At 34.6% G+C, this 22,512-nt stretch overlaps 1 long non-coding RNA gene across 2 annotated transcripts in view; it reads left to right on the plus strand.

Moving 5' to 3' along the window:
* LOC131828055 (uncharacterized) overlaps positions 1-22,512 on the plus strand; it is a 151,164-nt gene that overhangs the window by 109,277 nt on the left and 19,375 nt on the right. For both annotated transcript variants that reach the window (XR_009352211.1, XR_009352215.1), the window contains one exon: positions 9,517-9,622. This is a non-coding gene — a long non-coding RNA (uncharacterized LOC131828055). The remainder of the gene's footprint in view (positions 1-9,516; positions 9,623-22,512) is intronic.

Here is a 22,512-nt window from a genome sequence, read left to right on the forward strand (position 1 = left end):
CAAAATGAAATATTATAGATATAAACAAAGACACGTTTTCTACCCCTTTCTCTTTACATCTATTTCTATAGGTGACCAGATATAACTAAAGTTGGTAAAATTTATGATAACTTTGAATTTCTACAAAAATTGTGATTTTGGTTAGGATTCCAATAATTTATACTTTAAGAGGGGATAATTGCTACTGTTACTGATTCTTTCTATTCCTAAATATAGCTCTCCAGGTTTTTAAGTCTTCTTTTATGTCTTTGAATAAATTATTAATTTAACCATTGCATTTTTGCATGTAATTTATTAAATTGTATTTTTAGTTACCTTATATATTTTTGATGAGTTTTAAGAAGAGTCTGGGCAGGCTTTGTGTATTGGTTAATCTAGTAGCAATTCTTTTAATTTAAAAAATTTTTTAAATTACCTTGAGAATTGTCATTCTGAACTCTAGATCTGACATATTACCAATGTCTGTATTGATTAGGTCCCTAGCCTTTGGTACTGCCTCTTGTTCTTTTTTTTGTGTTGAATTTTTCCGTCTTGTCATTTTGTCCAGAGAAGAGTATATGAAGGGGCAAGTAAAATACTAAAAGGGTGGCAACAACCCCAGGAAAATATGCTTTAACCAAATTAGAAGAGATCCCAAATCGTGATGGGGAAGAAGGGGATAAAAAGAGGTTCAAAAAGGAAGAAAGAAAAAAAAGAAAAAAAAAAAGAAAAAGAAAAAAGAAGGAAAATAAAAAAGAAAAGAATTAAAAAAAAAGAAAACACCTAAGAAAAATATAAAAAAGAAAAAATATATGTATTAGATAAACTAGTAAAAAATCGTTAAAAAAGAAAAAGGTAACAGTTAAGAAAAAAATTTACCCGAAGGCGAGAAAAAAAAAAACAAAAAAATGAAAAAGAAAAAAATTAAATTAACCGCAAGACTAAAAAAAAAAATCACAGGGAAAAAGCCATGACAGAATGGGAGAAGATATTTGCAAACGACATATCAGATAAAGGACTAGTGTCCAGAATCTATAAAGAACTTAGCAAACTCAACACCCAAAGAACAAATAACCCAATCAAGAAATGGGCAGAGGACATGAACAGACATTTCTGCAAAGAAGACATCCAGATGGCCAACAGACACATGAAAAAGTGCTCCATATCACTCGGCATCAGGGAAATACAAATCAAAACCACAATGAGATATCACCTCACACCAGTCAGAATGGCTAAAATCAACAAGTCAGGAAATAACAGATGCTGGCGAGGATGCGGAGAAAGGGGTACCCTCCTACACTGTTGGTGGGAATGAAAGTTGGTGCAACCACTCTGGAAAACAGCATGGAGGTTCCTCAAAATGTTGAAAATAGAACTGCCCTATGACCCAGCAATTGCACTATTGGGTATTTACCCTAAAGATACAAACGTAGTGATCCAAAGGGGCATGTGTACTCGAATGTTTATAGCAGCAATGTCCACAATAGCCAAACTATGGAAAGAACCTAGATGTCCATCAACAGATGAATGGATCAAGAAGATGTGGTATATATACACAATGGAATACTATGCAGCCATCAAAAGAAATGAAATCTTGCCATTTGCGACAACATGGATGGAACTAGAGCGTATCATGCTTAGCGAAATAAGTCAAGCGGAGAAAGACAACTATCATAAGATCTCCCTGATATGAGGAAGTGGTGATGCAACATGGGGGCTTAAGTGGGTAGGAGAAGAATAAATGAAAGAAGATGGGATTGGGAGGGAGACAAACCATAAGTGACTCTTAATCTCACAAAACAAACTGAGGGTTGCTGGGGGGAGGGGGTTTGTGAGAAGGGGGTGGTATTATGGACATTGGGGAGGGTATGTGCTTTGGTGAGTGCTGTGAAGTGTGTAAACCTGGTGATTCACAGACCTGTACCCCTGGGGATAAAAATATATGTTTATAAAAAATAAAAAATTATATTAAAAAATTTTTTTTTTTTAAATTAACATATAGTGTATTGTTAGCTCCAGGGGTACATATATGTGAATCGACAGGCTTACACACTTCACCACACTCATCATAGCATATACCCTCCCCAGTGTCCATAACCCAACCACCCTCTCCTACACCCCTACCCCCAGCAACTCTCAGTTTGTTTTGTGAGATTAAGAGTCTTTTATGGTTTGTCTCTCTCCCAATCCCATCTTGTTTCATTTTTTCCTTTTCTACCCCCCAAATCCCACACTATGCCTCTCAAATTCCTCATATTAGGGAGATCATATGATAGTTGTTTTTCTCTGATTGACTTATTTTGCTCAGCGTAATACCCTCTAGGTCCATCCATGTCATCGCAAATGGCAAGATTTCATTCCTTTTGGTGGAATTCCTGTGTGTGTGTGTGTGTGTGTGTGTGTGTGTGTGTGTATCTATCTATCTATCTCACATCTTCTTTATCCCTTCATCTGTTGATGGACATCTAGGTTCTTTTCATAGTTTGGGTATTGTGGACATTGTTACTATAAACATTCGGGTGCACATGCCCCTTTCAATCACTACGTTTGTATCTTTAGGGTAAATACCCAGTAGTGCAATTGCTGGGTCATAGGGCAGTTCTATTTTCAACATTTTGAGGAACCTCCATGCTGTTTTCCAGAGTGGTTGCACCAACTTTCATTCCCACCAACAGTGTAGGAGGGTTCCCCTCTCTCCACATCCTCGCCAGCATCTGTCAATTCCTGACTTGTTAGTTTTAGCCATTCTGACTGGTGTGAGGTGATATCTCATTGTGGTTTTGATTTGTATTTCCCTGATGCTGAGTGACATGAAGCACTTTTTCATGTGTCTGTTGGCCATCTGGATGTCTTCTTTGCAGAAATGTCTGTTCATGTCCTCTGCCCATTTCTTGATTGGATTATTTGTTCTTTCAGTGTTGAGTTTGTTAAGTTCTTTATAGATTTTGAATATTAGCCCTTTATCTGATATGTCTTTTGAAAATAACTTCTCCCAATGTGTCAGTTGTCTTTTGGTTTTGTTAACTGTTTCCTTTGCTGTGCAAAAGCTTTTGATCTTGATGAAACCCCAATAGTTCATTTTTGCCCTTGCTTTCCTTGCCTTTGGCAATGTTTCTAGGAAGAATTGCTGTGCTAAGGTTGAAGAGGTTGCTGCCTGTGTTCTGCTCAAGGATTTTGATGGATTCCTGTCTCATATTGAGGTCTTTCATCCATTTTGAGTCTATTTTCGTGAGTGGTGTAAGGAAATGGTCCAGTTTCATTTTTCTGCATGTGGCTATCCAATTTTCCCAACACCATTTGTTGAAGAGACTGTTTTTTTTTTTCCCCCCATTGGACATTCTTTCCTGCTTTGTCAAAGATTAGTTGACCATAGAGTTGGGAGGTCTATTTCTGGACTCTATATTCTGTTCCATTGAACTGTATGTCTGTTTTTGTGCCAGTACCATATTGTCTTGAAGATGACAGCTTTATAATAGAGCTTGCAGTCTGGAATTGCGATGCCACCAACTTTGGCTTTCTTTTTCAACATTCCTATGACTATTGGGTATTTTCTGGTTCCATATAAATTTTTATTTAGGATTATTTGTTGCATTTTAGGATTTGTTCCATTTAGGATTTGTTCCATATCGTTGAAAAAAATTGATGGTATTTTTATAAGGATTGCATGAAACGTGTAGATTGCTTTAGGTAGCATAGACATTTTCACAATATTTCTTTGTCCAATCCATGAGCATGGAACATTTTTCCATTTCTTTGTGTCTTCCTCAATTTATTTCATGAGTACTTTATAGTTTTCTGAGTACAGATTCTTTGCCTCTTTGGTTAGGTTTATTCCTAGGTATCTTATGGTTTTGGGTGCAGTTGTAAATGGGATCGACTCCTTAATTTCTCTTTCTTCTGTTTTATTGTTGGAGAATTGAATTGAACTGATTTCTTTGCATTGCTTTTATATTCTGACACTTTACTGTATAAGTTGTAGAAAACTTGGAGTGGAGTCTTTTGGGTTTTCAACATAAAGTATCATAACATCTGCAAAGAGTGATAGTTTGACTTCTTCTTTGCCTATTTGGATGCCTTTAATTTCTTTTTGTTTTCTGATTACTGAGGCTAGGCCTTCTAGTACTATGTTGAATAGTAGAGGTTATAATAGACATCCCTGCCATGTTCCTGACCTTAGTGGAAAAGCTCTCAGTTTTTCTTCATTGAGAATGACATTCACTATGGGTTTTTCATAGATGGCTTTGATGACATTGGGGTATGTACGCTCTATGCCTACACTGAAAAGTTTTGATCAAGAAAGGATGCTGTACTTTATCAAATGCTTTTTCAGCATCTATTGAGAGTATCATATGGTTCTTGTTCTTTCTTTTATTAATGTATTGTATCACATTGATCGATTTGTGGGTGTTGACCAACCTTTCAGCCCTGGAATGAATCCCACTTGGTCATGGTAAATAATCCTTTTAATGTACTGTTGGATCCTATTGGATTCTCTTTTTTGATGGCCTCTTTATATGGTTTTGGGATCAAGATAATGCTGGCCTCAGAAAATGAGTTTGGCAGTTTTCCTTCCATTTCTATTTTTTGGAACAGTTTCAGGAGAATAGGAATTAATTCTTTAAATGTTTGGTAGAATTCCCCTGGGAAACCGTCTGGCCCTGGGCTCTTATTTGTTGGGAGATTTTTGATGACTGTTTCGATCTTACTGGTTATGGGTCTGTTCAGGGTTTCTATGTCTTCCTGGTTCAGTTTTGGTAGTTTATATGTCTCTAGGAATGCATCCATTTCTTCCAGATTGTCTAATTTGCTGGTATATAGTTACTCATAATATGTTCTTATAATTGATTGTATTTCTTTAATGTTAGTTGTGATCACTCCTCTTTCATTCGTGATTTTATTAACTTGGATCCTTTCTGTTTTCTCTTTGATAAGTCTCGCCAGGGGTTTATCAATCTTATTAATTCTTTCAAAGAACCAGCTCCTAGTTTCGTTGATTTGTTCTACTGCTCTTTTGGTTTCTATTTCATTGATTTCTGCTCTGATCTTTATTATTTCTCTACTCCTGCGGGGGTTAGGCTTTCTTTGCTGTTCTTTCTCCAGTTCCTTTAAGTGTAGGGTTAGGTTGTATTCTTGAGACTTTTCTTGTTTCCTGAGAAAGCTTGGATTGTTATATACTTTCCTCTTAGAACCGCCTTTGCTGCATCCCAAAGATTTTGAACAGTTGTGTTTTTATCTTCATTTGCTTCAATGAATTTTTTAAATTCTTCTTTAATTTCCTGGTTGACCCATTCATTCTTTAGTCAGATGCTCTTTAGCCTTCTATAGTCTTTAGAACATAAGTGTTCTAGTATTTGAGTTCTTTCCAACTTTCCTCTTGTAACTGAGTTCTAGCTTCAGAGCATTTTGGTCTGAAACATGCAGGGAATGATCCCAGTCTTTTGGTACTGGTTGAGACCTGATTTGTGACCCAGGATGTGATCTATTCTGGCGAATGTTCCATGTGCACTAGAGAAGAATGTGTATTCTGTTGCTTTGGGATGGAATGTTCTGAATATTTCTGTGATGTCCATCTGGTCCAGTGTGTCATTTAAGACCTTATTTCCTCGTTGATCTTTTGCTTGGATGATCTGTCCATTTCAGTGAGGGGGTGTTGAAGTCCCCTACTATTATTGTATTATTGTCGACGTGTTTCTTTGATTTTGCTCCTAATTGGTTTATATAGTTGGCTGCTCCCATGTTAGGGGTATAGATATTTAAAATTCTTAGATCTTCTTGTTGGACAGACCCTTTCAGGATGATATATCATATATGATATGATATATATATATATATACATATATGATATGAAGTATCCTTCTTCATCTCTTATTATAGTCTTTGGCTTAAAATCTAATTTGTCTGATAAGGATAATCCTGATAAGGACTGCTACCCAGCTTTTCTTGATGTCCATTAGCACTTTAAGTGGTTTTCCACCTCCTCACTTTGAATCTGAAGGTGTCTTTGGGTTTAAAATGAGTCTGTTGTAGACAGCATATCAATGAGTCTTGTTTTTGTTTTTGTTTTTTTTAATCCAGTCTGATAAGCTGTGTCTTTTGATAGGGGCATTTAGCCCATATATGTTAAGGGTAACTACTGAAAGCTATGAAGTTAATGCCATTGTATTGCTTGTAAGGTGACTGTTACTGTATATTGTCTCTGTTCCTTTCTTGTCTACTACTTTGTGCCTCTCTATTTGCCTAGAGGACACCTTTCAATATTTCCTGTAGAGCTGGTTTGGTGTTTACTTATTCTTTTAGATTGTGTTTGTCCTGGAAGCTTTTTATCTCTCCTTCTATTTTCAATGATAGCCTAGCTGGCTATAGTATTCTTGGCTGCATGTTTTTCTCGTTTAGTGCTCTGAATATATCATGCCAGTTCTTTCTGGCCTGCCAGTTCTCTGTGGATACGTCTGTTGCCAATGTAATATTTTCCCCATTGTATGTTACAGATTTCTTGTCCCAGGCTGTCATCAGCAATTTCCCTTTGTTACTAAGACTTGTAAGTTTCACTATTAGATGACGGGGTGTGGACCTATTTTTATTGATTTTGAGAGGGGTTCTGTGCCTCCTAGATTTTGATGTTTGTTCTTTTTGCCATATTAAGGAAATTCTCTACAATAATTCGCTTTAATATACCTTCTGCACCCGTCTCTCTTTCTTCTTCTTCTGGAACCCCAATTATTCTAATATTGTTTCATCTTATGGTATCATGTATCTTGAATTCTCCACCTGTGGTCCATTAGTTGTTTGTCTCTGTTTTGCTCAGCTTCTTTATTCTCCATCATTTGGTCTTCTGTATCACTAATTCTCTCTTCTACCTCATTTTTCCTAGCAGTTACACCCTCATTCTTTTTTTTTTTTTTTAAATATTTTTATTTATTTGACAGACAGAGATCACAAGTAGGCAGAGGCAGGCAGAGAGAGGAGGAAGCAGGCTCCCTGCTGAGCAGAGAGCCCAATGTGGGGCTCGATCCCAGGACCCTGGGATCATGACCTGAGCCGAAGGCAGAGGCTTTACCCACTGAGCCACCCAGGCGCCCCATACACCCTCATTCTTGATTGCACCTCATTAATAGCTTTTTTGATTTCGGCTTGGTTAGATTTTAGTCTTCTATATCTCCAGAAGGGCTTTTATTTCTCCTGACAGCTTTTCTTTAATGCCCTTCATGCTTTTTTTGAGACCAGCTAGCACCTTGAGAATTGTCATTCTGAACTCTAGATCTGACATATTACCAATGTCCATATTGATTAGGTCCCTAGCCTTCGGTATTGCATCTTGTTCTTTCTTTTTCTTTTTCTTTTCTTTTCTTTGTGTGTGTGTGTGTGTGTGTGTGTGGTGAGTTTTTCTGCCTTGTCATTTTATCCAGATAAGAATATATGCATGAGAAATGGCATATGAATGAGAGATGCCATACTAAAAGGATGGCAAAGACCACAGAAAAATGTATGCTAACCAAATTAGAAGAGACACCAAATTGGAAGGAGAAGAAAGGGGGTAAAAAAAAGTTTAAAAAAATTAAAATTAAAAAAAATATATATATTAGACTGGTGAATAGAACAGAGACAACCATTTGATTTTGGGTTTATTTTGGTCTCATAGAAGAAACTACCTCCCAAAATTTTTTAAAGAAAGAAAGAAAATATATATATATATATATATATATATATATATATATATATATAAACATGATGAAAGGATCTAATATGATTGTAAGGATTAAAATTTTAAAAATTCTAATAAAAGGAATGGATAAGTTGATTTGAATTTCCTCAGGCTGGAGACTAGAACAAAGCTCTGTGCTAGATTTAGGGTTTATTTTGATTAGAAGAAATTGTATCCCAAAAATTTTTTAGTGGGAAAAACTCTATATGTATACAAAAAATTGAAGTTAGATACAATGAAGGATAAGATATGATTATAATAATAAAGGTTTAAAAAGTTTTTTTTTTTTTTAAGAAAGGTATTTTTTTTTTTTAAAGATTTTATTTATTTATTTGACAGAGATCACAGGTAGGTAGAGAGGCTGGCAGAGAGAGAGAGAGAGAGAGAGAGAGAGAGGCAGGCTCCCTGCCAAGCAGAGAGCCCGATGCGGGACTCCATCCCAGGATCCTGAGATCATGACCTGAGCCGAAGGCAGTGGCTTAATCCACTGAGCCACCCAGGCGCCCCAAGAAAGGTATTGTTAAGATAAACTAGTTAAAGAGCATTAAAAGAGGAAAGAGGAAAAGTTAAAACAATTAGAATAAGAAAAAAGTAAAATTTAAAAAATTAATTAACTTTGCAAGACTAAGGAATCATGGGAAGAAAGCCATGAATTCCATGCTTTGCTTTCCCCTCTTCTGGAATTCTGCTGTTCTTGATCAGTGAGCTTGGTCTTGGCTGGATGTTCTTGGTGATTTCTTGGGTGAGGTGCCTGTTGTAGTGATTCTCAAATGTCTTTGCCCAAGGCTGAATTTTGCTGTCTTTGCTATGGGCCCAACTAAGTAATCTGTTCTGATTCATTCTTGGGAGCTTTTGTTCCCTGAATACTTTCCATAGAGCTCTGCAGGATGGGAATGAACATGGCGGCCTCTCAGTCTCTGTCCTGGAGGAGCTGAGAGCTGATGGCCCCACTCCTCAGTGCGTCCTTTGAGAAAAACGCTCAATCACTCCCATCTCCCTGGTCTCTGGCCATGCTCTGAGCTCACCTGGCTTGTAACTGTTTCTGTCTTTGGCACACAATCCTGTTTGGAATCTCCAAACCCAGCAGATTCCTGTCTCCAGAGAAGGAAGGTGAGTCTCTCTGGATCTGCCACTTGTGGGGTTCCTGCTCAAAGAGCCGTGGTCTGACTGTGCTATGGATCATAGTTTAAGGTAACCTCAAGTTGAGAGCTCACTCCTCGGCTCCTTCTCTGTAGCCAGCTTCCACGCTCTGATACCTGTGAGCTCTGCTACAGTCAGATACCCCTGATCCTTCTGTGACCTTGTGGGACCTGAGACCACACTGTCCACATGAGGGCTCCATCCTGGTTAGCCTCTGGAGCAATGTCCCTCAGTGGAGCAGACTATTAAAAGTTCTGATTTTATGCGTCATTGCTCCACCGCTTGCTGGGAGCTGGCCTCTCCCCACTGTGGTCTGTCTTCTGGTTGCTTTGGATTCACTTTTCTACACATCCTACCTTTCAGAAAGTGGTTGATTTTCTGTTTTTAGAATTGCTTCTCTTCTACCAAAAACCAAAATCCTGTTGGTTTTTGTGGGTGTTCGGAATGGTTTGATAACTATCTAGGTGAACTCCTGTGACCTGATGTCATCTCCGTTTGCTACTCCTCTGCCTTCTTGACTCCTCTCCTCTTAGTAGCAATTCTTAGTCCTGCAGCTTGAGTTATCCATATGACCTAGTTCTGGTCAATGGCACTTAAGTCCAATGGAGAGATTATTAGGCAGATTTTTTTTGTTTTCTGGAAAAAGGTATGTTACTGCTGGTATCCTTTTCCTTTTCTTCCTGTTTGTGATGCAGGTATGAAGTCATGGTGCTTAGAGATACTTCACCTATCCTGTGAATAATAAATGACAAAACATACATATAAAAACATGGCAGTCTGACAGATGGAAAAAGCCCTCAGGTACTTGCTGACATTGTAGAATAACTGAATCACGTGCAGATTTTTTGACATGTGAGAAAAATTAACCTTAATTTGTTTAAGTCACTGTAATTTTGTTTTCCATTTCTTTCAGAACAAACCAATTCTGATATAGTGGCTGTTTTTTACTAAATGTTTGCGTTGTTTGTTGTTAAGAAGCAAATTAATTACTCTTTTCTTATCTTGTTTTTAGCAATCCTCTTAATTTTTATTTATTATTTATTTACTTATTATTTCCAGTAAGTTTCAGTTCTCTTGAATTTTTAAATTTTTAAATTATACCATATATTATGAAGTATGGCGGTGTTTATAGGAATAGCCAGGACAAGACACCAAGAAGTACAAACTGAAATGGTTTTTCTCTTTCTTTGGCTTGGACACATTAAGGCTGACTGACTTTTTTCTAACTGGAATTAATTTCATGCAAGATTATAAAGGTTTTTGAGTTTTGTCATTGTTCCTATGTAAACATACAACAGATTCCAGCAGTGAAAATAGTTCTATAATTTCAAATGTTTGTGACATTCATTAACAGTTTATCACTAAAAATATCTGCTTTTAAATAAAAAATCAGTACATTAGTTAACTCAATTATTGTGCATGTGTTTTAAAAGAGAATATTCCCCAAGCTCCTGAACAAATGATATGGGGATACATTTTTTAGATTCTTAAAATGCAGATATTCTTAAAGTGTATGTTTGCCAATAATACTAAAGGGAGGATGGTTGAAGAAAACTTTAGGAAGTATGGTGGTGTAGATACTAGTTATGAAAGAACTTACCTTGCTTCCTGTTGCTCAACATGCTTGATTTAATAGACCATAGAGAGATCTGAATAGAATTATGGAGTTAGATTTATTTGAAATGCATTTACAAATGGTTGAAGGACAAATGTGAATTCTACTTTTTGGATACATTATTATTTTTATTTTAAAATTCAGAGACTGTCTGTAGTTATATTTTAATTATAACTTTAGTTTTATGTTTTTTTAACTTAATTTTTAAAAAATTTTTTAATTTTTAATTTTTAATTTTTTTTTTTTTTTTTTTGTGGAGACCCAAGCTGAGACTAGGGTCAGTTTTATTATACTCAGTGATGATGTTTTGACGTGGACTTGTTTTGCAGAAATGTTCACGTTAAAGCAGTTTAATTTAAAGCATACCTTTTATGGCAATTCACTTTACCCCTTTTCCTTGGTTGTCAGAGAATGTTGGGGCACTTTAGAGTCCTGTGAGTAAATTTCTTCCAGCCTGACTTCTTGTCTAATGAGTGAATATTTCTACTGTTAATTTGGCTGTCCTTAAGTATCATTAAGATGTCATTTTTTTGGTTCTTACTTATTCTTTAAGTTTCTGCAGAAGTTTGTAATATTGAAACTCTGGGTCTCATTCTCTAATAACTTTTCTATCAGCTTTTATGACTATTAGCTATTCTGCATTCCTTTTTATTTTTTGAACCATTCCTTCATTTCTGTTGCTTTTTAGACTTCTCACTCTCCTTTTATTCCTAAGCTTATTTATAAAGATCTAGACCCCTGACTTACTGTGCTTTTTCTTAGTACAGATGTTTTTTTGCATAGAGAATTGATCGATTCTTTTATTTTTGGTTCAAATATGCTAATTTTGGCTAAATATATACATATCTCTAGGGTTGACTTTTCACTTGATCTTCAGTTATTTATATCTGATTTCTTCCATGATTCTTATTATATTCATATAATCTATAATCAGTCTAAAAATAATTTCATCACTCCTCACCTAAAGTATATATCTCCTAATTATACCATCATTTTCTTGGTCACTAAAACTTGAAACAACTTCATCTCGATTTATCTCTTTTTTATATCTTTATATACTCTAAAGTTTATACATTTTCCTTTAAAATACCTACTTCACACTTTGGTTACTTTCAATTTTCTGTGCTACAATCCCAGTTTAGTGTTTAATCTCTTTTGAGTCTTTCTTGAATCACTCTTTCATAAAATGTGCTACATATTCTGGTTATGTTAATCATTTACAGAAATGCCTTCTCAGAGTTACTTTCCTACTCAGTAATTTCTTTAACGATTAAATTAAATTATCTGCTCTTGAGAATAAAGATCAGTGAGTGTGTATATATAACGGTAAAAATGATCTAAAATGAAGACCAGAGAGATAAAATATACAGAACTTCAGTGAGTTGTGGAAAATACCCTAGAGATTGATATGTGTAGAATTAGAGTCCCAGAAAGAGAAGAGGGTTGGGAACCACAAAGAAGATTTTAAGAAAAATGACCTAAAAGTTCTTAATATGATGAAAAGTATAAATTCACAGATTGAAGACTTACAAATCCTGAACAGAAGAAACATTAAGCCACATCAAGCCACATTATAATTAAATGGATAAAAAGCTAGTGATAAACAGAAGATTTTAAAACATCCAGAGAAAAAGGTACATATGTACAGAAGGACAAAGATAAAAATAATGGAACCATTTCAATAAAAGCTATCAAGCTAGAATACAATGGAGCCATAGTTTTAAAGTACTAAATACCTCAGTTCTTGCATGGTATATCTTTTACCATCCATTTCTAGGGATATAGCTGTATCTTTATATTCAAAATGAGTTTCTTATGGGCAAGGTGCAATTGAGTTTTGCTTTTTAAAGTTTAAACTGATAATCTGTGCCCTTAAATAATCATTTTTAGACAACTAAATGTAATTATCAGTATGATTGGGTTGAAATCTACCATTTTGATGCATGTTTGCTATGGATATCTTATTTATTTATTTTTCTCTTTTCCTGCTTTATTTTGTATAAAATGACTTTTTAAAAGAATTCCACTTTATCTTCATTCTTGGCTAATTAGCCATACATGTCTCTTTATTTTGTTGTTTTTACTTAAAATAACAACTGCTTCTCCTGAAAGAAAGACGCTATCAACCTAAAAGTCTGTATTCAGTTCAAATTATTTTTCAAAAAAAAAAAATTAAAAAAAATTTTCAAATATGAAAGTTCATTAAAGACTTTTATGGAGAAAGAAAAGTGGAGAGAATTTTTTTTTTCAGTAGGCCTGAATTTTGGAAGTGTTAAGAGGAGTTTTTCAGGCAAAAAGCAAAATTAAATCAGATGGAAAATTGGCTCTACATGAAGGAATGGTGAGCTCCAAAATGGATGAAAAATAAGTTTGTATAAAAATATGTTTTCTTCTTTTTAAGTCTCTTTAAAAGATAATTTATTTTTTATTTTTCTTAATGTATTTTTAAAGATTTTATTTATTTGACAAAGAGAGAGAAAACAAGTAGGCAGAACAGCAGGCAGAGGGAGAAAGAGAAGCAGACTCTCTGCTGAACAGGGAGTCTGATGCAGGGCTCTTTCCCAGGACCCTGGGATCATGACCTGAGCTGAAGGTAGATGCTTCACTAACTGAACCACCCAGGTGCCCCAGTAATTTATTATTTAAAGCAAAATAGATAAAAATGTATTATGGAATTTATAACATCTGTAGAAATAAAATGTAGAAATGTAGAAATAAAAAGAAAAGAGAAAGACTATGGAAGGATAGTATTATAAGATTCTTAAACTTTTAAATGGAATTTGTTATTTAAACAATTCCAATATTATTTAAATGTAGACTGTGGTAACAAAAAGTGTATTTTAAAACCTAGAACAACAACTAAGAACAATCATAAATTGAAGAGGTATAGCTAATTAGCTATAAATCAAAAATAAAATGTAATCTTGAAGAACCACTAATTTATTTAAAATAAAGCAGGAAAGGAAGAATAGTTAACAGTAAGACAAAACCAAATAATGAAATGGTAGATTTTAATCCAACTAGATTAATAATTACATTAGATGTAAATGGTCTAAACATGACAAGTAAGGGCAGAGATGATCAAAATGGATTAAAAAAGCAATACTCAACTCTTTTGCTATGTACAAGAAACCCACTTTAGACATAAAGACATAGATATATTAAAAATTAAAGGAAACAGTGGAGTAGTCATATTTATTAAAATAGACTTAAAGCGAGGAGATAATGTAGAATATTCTGTAATAGCAAAAGGATAAACTGATCAAGGGACAATACAATTCAGAATATATGTGTATGCACCACATTATAAAGGCTGAAACTACATGAGGGAAAAAAAACAGATAAATAAGTGATTAAAAAAGGAAATAGATAAATACACAATTATAGTCACATATGTTATTAATTCTCCTTCATTAATGTATAGAACACATAGACAGAAAATCAATAAGTATATAGAAAACTTGGAAAATACTAAAAATCAACTTTACAGCATTGACATTATAAAAGTCCCACCAAATGAGAACAGAATATAAAAGCTCTTCAATATACATAGAAAATTTATGAAAATAGATCACATTCTATACTATAAAGGAAGTCTCAGTAACTTTTAAATATGTTTTCACACTATAACAGAATTAAACTAGAAACGAGTATCAGAAAGATACCTGGACTATCTCTCAGGTGTTTATTAATCAAATAACACAGAGCTAAATAACTCAGGAGCTCAGAAAGAAAAGAAACATATTAGAAAATTTTTTGGACTGGATTAATTATTACAACTTCCCAAAATTTTGGGGAAGCATGGCTTAGAGGGAAATTTATAGTTTTAAATACTTTTATTAGAAAAAGAGATCCTCAAGAGGTCTGTAACCTACAATGGTAGAAACATTAGATTGGCAGCAGTCCTGTCCACAGAGACTTAGCAGGCCAGAAAGGACTGGCATGATATATTCAGAGCACTAAACGAGAAAAACATGCAATGAATAATACTATAATCTGCTAGGCTGTTATTGAAAATAGGAGAGATAGAAAGCTTCCAGGACAAACAAAAATTAAAAGAATTTGCGAACACCAAAATAGCCCATATTGAAAGGTGTCCTCTAGGCAAATAGAGAGGCACAAAGTAGTAGACAAGAAAGGAACAGAGACAATATACAGTAACAGTCACCTTACAAGCAATACAATGGCATTAACTTCATAGCTTTCAGTAGTTACCCTTAACATATATGGGCTAAATGCCCCTATCAAAAGACACAGCTTATCAGACTGGATTAAAAAAAACAAAAACAAAAACAAGACTCATTGATATGCTGTCTACAACAGACTCATTTTAAACCCAAAGACACCTTCAGATTCAAAGTGAGGAGGTGGAAAACCACTTAAAGTGCTAATGGACATCAAGAAAAGCTGGGTAGCAGTCCTTATCAGGATTATCCTTATCAGACAAATTAGATTTTAAGCCAAAGACTATAATAAGAGATGAAGAAGGATACTTCATATCATATATGTATATATATATATATCATATCATATATGATATATCATCCTGAAAGGGTCTGTCCAACAAGAAGATCTAAGAATTTTAAATATCTATACCCCTAACATGGGAGCAGCCAACTATATAAACCAATTAGGAGCAAAATCAAAGAAACACGTCGACAATAATACAATAATAGTAGGGGACTTCAACACCCCCTCACTGAAATGGACAGATCATCCAAGCAAAAGATCAACGAGGAAATAAGGTCTTAAATGACACACTGGACCAGATGGACATCACAGAAATATTCAGAACATTCCATCCCAAAGCAACAGAATACACATTCTTCTCTAGTGCACATGGAACATTCGCCAGAATAGATCACATCCTGGGTCACAAATCAGGTCTCAACCAGTACCAAAAGACTGGGATCATTCCCTGCATGTTTCAGACCAAAATGCTCTGAAGCTAGAACTCAGTTACAAGAGGAAAGTTGGAAAGAACTCAAATACTAGAACACTTATGTTCTAAAGACTATAGAAGGCTAAAGAGCATCTGACTAAAGAATGAATGGGTCAACCAGGAAATTAAAGAAGAATTTAAAAAATTCATTGAAGCAAATGAAGATAAAAACACAACTGTTCAAAATCTTTGGGATGCAGCAAAGGCGGTTCTAAGAGGAAAGTATATAACAATCCAAGCTTTCTCAGGAAACAAGAAAAGTCTCAAGAATACAACCTAACCCTACACTTAAAGGAACTGGAGAAAGAACAGCAAAGAAAGCCTAACCCCCGCAGGAGTAGAGAAATAATAAAGATCAGAGCAGAAATCAATGAAATAGAAACCAAAAGAGCAGTAGAACAAATCAACGAAACTAGGAGCTGGTTCTTTGAAAGAATTAATAAGATTGATAAACCCCTGGCGAGACTTATCAAAGAGAAAACAGAAAGGATCCAAGTTAATAAAATCACGAATGAAAGAGGAGTGATCACAACTAACATTAAAGAAATACAATCAATTATAAGAACATATTATGAGTAACTATATACCAGCAAATTAGACAATCTGGAAGAAATGCGTTCCTAGACATATATAAATACCATAACTGATGCACACTGGGGATGGTATCTGCTATGATAAGTGCTGTGAATTGTGTAAGACTGGTGAATCACAGACCTGTACCCCTAAAACAAATAATATATATTAATTTAAAAAAGGGAAAAAAAAGGTCCTCAAAATGGATGATCTAAACTTATACCTTAAAACATATGGAAAGGTAAGAACAAATTAAAGACAAAGTGATAATGAAATAATTATAAAAAGAACAAAACTGAAATATAAAACAAATTCTAAGGAATGTTAAAACCAAATGCTAGGCACCTGAGTGGCTCAGTAGGTTGAGTGTCTGCCCTTGGCTCAGGTCATGATCCCAGGATCCTGGGATTGAGCTCTGTGTCAGGCTCCCTGCTCAGTGGGGAGTCTGCTTCTCTCTCTCCTTCTGCTTGTGCTGTCTTCTCAAAAAAAAAAAAAAAACTTAAAAAAAATAAATAAAATGCTTTTTTGAGGAAGTGTTAATAAGATTTATAGTCCTCTAGTCAAAGTTATTAGTTAAAAAGAAAGAGACAAATTACCAATATCAGGAATGTAAGAGGAGGAATCCTTACTTATGTTACAGTCATTAAATGGATAATAAGGTGATACTATGAACAAATAACTTTATGCCATACATTCCACAATTCGGAGATAAATAGGAAGTCTTCTTGAAAGATATAAACTACCAAATTTACTCAATAAAGAAAATAGATAATGTGAATATATACATATATATATATGAATTTGTAGAGAAAATCTCCCTTTACTCAGATGGCTTCTCTGGTGAATTCTATTAAAATTTAATCTATAGAAAATCTTTCAGTGGAAGAAAGGAAGGGACTTCCAATTTATTTTATGAAAACAATATTACTCTAGTAACAATACCAGACCAAGATATTACAAAAAAATAAAATGATAGATGAACATGCTTTATGAAGACAGATGTAAAAATCCATGACTAATTTTTAATAAATTAAGTCCAACAAAATATAAAAAGCACAGTACATCATGACTAAGATAGTTTTACTCCAGGAAAACAATTGTGGTTTATCATGGTGAATCAATAAATACAATTCTTATTAATAGAATAAAAGTATGATCTTAATAGCTGCTGAAAAAGTATTCGGTAAACTTAACACCCATCCATTCATAAAAAGAACTCTAAATAAAGTAAGAATAGAAGGAAACATATTCAACTTCATAAAGGTCTTATACAAGAAATTACAGCTATTTTCATACATGATTTTGAAAGGCCAATGCATTTCTTTAAGATTAAGAAGAAGTCAAGTATATCCTCTCTTACCGCATTGTTACTGAATATCCACACTGTTACTGAAATTAAATGGCTTATGTCTTGGAAAGGAATAAATAAAACTGTATTTCTTTGGAGAAAATTTGGCTGTCTATGGAGAACACATAAGGAATTTATAAAGAAATTTCTAGAACTGATGTGTCCCAAGTTAAAATGTCAATATAAAATATCAGTTGTATTTCTATATTAGCAACGAACAATTAGAAATTAAACAATAAAACCATTCACAATGGTATGATAAAAGTATGAAATAATTACGATTTAATATATAAAAATATGTACATGTGTGTGTACTGAAGATTAAAAAATATTACTGATGCCAGTTAGAGTATATCATATAAGTGATATATACTCTGCTAATGTATTGGAAGATAATGTGTCATTTTTTTCTCAAATTGGTATGTTATTTGGTGTAATCCCAATAAAAATTCTAGGAACTTTATTATTTTAATATAGCACCTGGCATCCTGATTCTAAAATATATATGGAAATGCAAAGGATCTTGAGTAACCAAACAATATGGAAAAGAAGATGAAAGTTAGAGGACTTATGCTACCTAATTTAAAGACTGACTATAAAGCTGTAGTAGTTTAAACTGTGTTATTGGTGTAAGGACAGATCTGTGGAAAATGTAACAGATAAATTGCCAGAAATAGACCCACGTATATACGACCAGCTATTTTCCAACAAAAATGCAAAGGTGATTTAAAGGGAGAAAGGATGTTCTAGGCAACAAATGGTGTTAATTAATGATTTGATATGTATTTGTAAAAAAACAAACCTTGGCATGACCTTTATATGTCCCTTATCTCAAATTATATAAAAATTTGTACTCAAATTAGATCACCAATCTCAATACAAGAAATGAATCATAAACTTTCTAGAAGAAAATAATGAGAGAAAGTCTTTGTTGATGTTGTGTTAGGCAGAAACTTTTTTTTTGAGAAGGTGCAAAATACAAGAAACATAAAAGAACACTTTGGTAAGTCGTGCTTCATTAAAATAAAAGGCTGCTTATTTAAAAGACACTTTAAAATGAGATTGGAAGCCAGGGGTGCCTGAGTGGCTCAGTGGGTTAAAGCCTCTGCCTTTGGCTCAGGTCACAATCCCAGGACCTTGGGATTGAGCCCCCCATCAGGCTCTCTGCTCCACAGGGAGTCTGCTTCCTCCTCTCTCTCTGTCTGCCTCTCTGCCTACTTGTGATTTCTTTCTGTCAAATAAATAAATAAAATATTTATAAAAAATGAGATTGGAAGCCGTAGAATTGGAAGAAAATATTCATGGTATATATATATCAAAGAAAGGACTTGAAGCATAATACATAAAATCTTTTGCAATTCAAGAAGACAGAAACTTTGATAAATGAATGGTCAAATATTTGGACAGACATTTTACCAAAAAGCTGTATCAGTGGCAAGTAAATAATGGAAATTGTTGATTGACATAATTTGTTATAAGAGAAATATGAGAATAAAATTAAATGCCATATCTACCTGGTAGAAATTTTGAGTGGCTGTAGTTATCATGACTTGCTAATTCCTTTGCTAGATATTTACCCAAGAGGGATGAAAATATATGTCAATGCAAAAGCTCTTTGTGAACATGTGTAGCTTCTTTATGTATAATAGCTCTAACCTGAAATTAATCTCAATATCACCTGGTGAATGGACATGCAAATCGTGGTATATCCCTATAGTGGAATACCACTCAACAATAAAATGAAACAAAATCAGTGATACACGCAATAATACTAATATCAAAAACTTTCTCCTATGTGAAAGAAGATAGATACAGAAGAGTAGGCAATGTGTGTTTTTATTTATATGACATTTTAGAAAGGCAAAACTACAGTGACATAGAGAAGTTTGGGTATTGCTAGCCTGTGAGAAGGGGATCTGAGTGCAAAAAGGAATGAGGGAATATTTTTCAGGTTATGGAAATATTCTGTATCTTGATTTTGGTGGCTATTACATGACTATATACATTTGTCAAAATATTGAATTTTATCCCTAAAATTGGTGAATTTTATAGCATGTAATTTAATTTCAATAAAATTGATTAAAAATACAGGGTAGAAGGTATTTCTGTAGTATGCTTCTTTGAGACACTATTTTTGAAAACATGTTTTGGAGTATTAAAATGCATTTGTATGAAGGTTGGAATATTACTATATTGATTTAAGAAATATATTTATTTGCATTAAGACAGTGATATGGTTTCTGTAAAGACTGTATGACTGTAACTCAATGACGTCTAAATAACTAGATTCTTTTATTTAGGCAGCACAGAGGTACAGGCCAGAGAAAACTTGAAGAAACTTGTGACAGAATGAAGACATTTTATGAATTAGCTCAAATGAGAGGCAATAGGTTAATATTTAGATATGAATACTAAAAAAAATTCTTGTATGTATAATCAGAAACATATTTTTTAAAATATCTGTGCCAAACCCCAGTGAAATACTAGGAGAGACAAGCATGGACTAGGGTCATCAAATCTCTAAAAGATATGAAACCCCCAATATGGGTGGGTCATCTGGTGTTAGGAGGAAATTCCTGAGATGGATTGACAAGGAAATATGACACCAAGCTTTAGTTTAAAAATCTTAGTGAGGAAGCTGGAGAGAAGGCTGTCATGACAGAGAGAACCCTCATCTTTCTTTATTTCACACCACCAGCTAGCTATATCCAAGTTTCCAGCCACACACTCTCAGGCTAAAACAACTGCTGGCAACTTCATTTTTCTTTGCTGATGTATAATTACTTATAAGTTTTTGTGTGGATACATTTTTCCCTTTCCATTGGCATTTTTGAGTTTTAGATTATTAGATTCTATCCCTCAATGTGAACTGCTTAGTGGTTTATTGGTTTGTTAGGGAGAAGTGTGGCCACTGCATCTGGAAGATGCCAGTGTGGTGTACGTAAACCACGATGAGGTTTTAGTTGAGGGTGGATGGTATGTTAGCTTTGGCCTTGAGTTCTTGAGGGATCATGATTAAAAGTTGTTCAGGGAGACATATTGCTGTTTTTAGGTTGCCAATTTTGTGGCTTTCCTGTGGAGTTGGACTAGTTTTCATCAACAGCTGTGGTTAATTTTCAGAAGCCAGGAGTAGCCATTTTGGAGGCAAATCTTTCCCTTTCTTTGAATGGTGAAAGAAGTTTTTGACTCTTTGGTTGCTGTGGTGTATACTTTTTAAAAAAATTTCCTTAATTGAGAACAGATTAGACATGATATGCTAGGACTTTGTATAAGCTAAGGAGAGGCCTAAATGATATTTTCTGACATTTCATGTAACCAGTGAGGATTCTCACATTAATGGTGGGGAAGAGGCCATTTAGGTGAGATGCAGAGACAAGAATAGATAATGATTGGTTGATGGTTAGTATTTGTCCAGAGATGTCATTTACCATAGCTCTGGATATGGGTTTTAGAAAGTTGAGGCGCCTGGGTGGCTCAGTGGTTAAAGCCTCTGCCTTCGGCTCAGGTCATGATCCCAGGGTCCTGGGATCGAGCCCCACATCGGGCTCTCAGCTCAGTGGGAAGCCTGCTTTCCTCCTCTCTCTCTGCCTGCCTCTCTCCCCACTTGTGATCTCTGTCTGTCAAATAAATAAATAAAATCTTTAAAAAAAAAAAAAAAAGAAAGTACATGACACCATTCCTTGTAAGTAGGAAAGTGGCTGATTAGATTTTTCATTTATTTTAGGTACAGTTTACATACAGTAAAATTCATCCTTTTAGTGAATGTGCAGTCTGAGTTTTGACAGTCATGGTAAGTGCCGCCGTTACAAGTACAGAACCATTTCATCACCTCCACAAATTCTCTTATTCTTTATTGGCAACTCTTTCATATTTTTGTCCCTATAGTCTTGCCTTTTCTAGAATGTCATATAAATTCAATCACATAGTATATGGATTTTTTAGTTGGCTTCTTTAAGTTAGCATAATGCATTTGACTTCATATTGTGTATGGTGAATGCATTTATATTGGTGAATGATATTTCATTATATAGATGTACCACAATTTATTTATTCACTAGTTGGAGGATATTTGCATTGTTTTAGATCTTGGGGTTTATGAATAGGTTGCTATAAATACCTGTGTGGTGGTTAGTTTTAGGTGTAACTTGGCTGGGCCACAGAATGCCCAGATATTTGGCCAGACATTATTTTGGGTATTACTGTGAGGGTCGTTTGGATGAGATAAACTCTAAAATTGGTGGATTTTTGAATAAAACAGGTAATTCTCCATAATATAGATGGGCCTCATCTAAACACTTGAAGGCCTGAGTAAAACAAAAAGGCTGGCCTCCTACACAAACCCCAACCCCCTACCAATGCAGAATTATCCAGCAGAGTACCTTTGGATTTCATCTGCAACATTGGCTTGTCCTGGTTCTACGTTAGATGATGTAGAATTGGAACATTAACTCTCCTGAGTCTCCAAGCCGGCTAGTTTCTATATAATTGTGTGAACCAATTCCTTATAATAAATCTCTCCCTATTATATACATAAATTCTATTTGTTCTGTTTCTCTGGAGAACCTTAATATAACCCATATACAAGTTTTTGTGTGACCATAACTTTTCTTCTCACTTGGGTAAGTACCTAGCAGTAGCATTGCTGGGTCATATGGTAATGATATGGTAATGCATATTTAACTTTATATGAAACTTGATAGACTTTTTGTAAGGGGCTATAATTTTTTGCATTCCAAGCAACAATATATGAGAGTTACCTTTGCTCTTCATCCTTTCCAACATTTGATGTCAGCATTTCACTTAAAAAATTTTTGTCATTTGGGGTTCATAGGTGGCTCAGTCAGTTAAGCATCTGACTCCTGATTTTGGCTTAGGTCATGATCTCAGGGTTGTGAGATAAAGCCTCACATTTCACTCCATGCTGAACATGGAGCTTGCTTAATATTATCTCTCCCTCTCTCTCCCTCTCTCTGCCTACACCCATGCCCTTTCTCTCTCTCTCAAAAAAATTAGTCTTTCACAATTGGGGTATAGTAATATCTTACTGTATATTGTGGTTTTGAGTAAGGGTATGATAACTTGCAGCTGATTTGGAAGAGCTCTTATTTTCTTAGTTATCTTTATATCCGATATTGGTCCTTGGTTAAGATAATGATGAAATCACTAGGTTATGATCTATAAGTTGTTGTTTTGAACCTAACACACCCATGGAG

The sequence above is a fragment of the Mustela lutreola genome, chromosome 1, assembly GCF_030435805.1.
Source record: "Mustela lutreola isolate mMusLut2 chromosome 1, mMusLut2.pri, whole genome shotgun sequence".
Lineage (NCBI taxonomy): Eukaryota > Metazoa > Chordata > Mammalia > Carnivora > Mustelidae > Mustela > Mustela lutreola.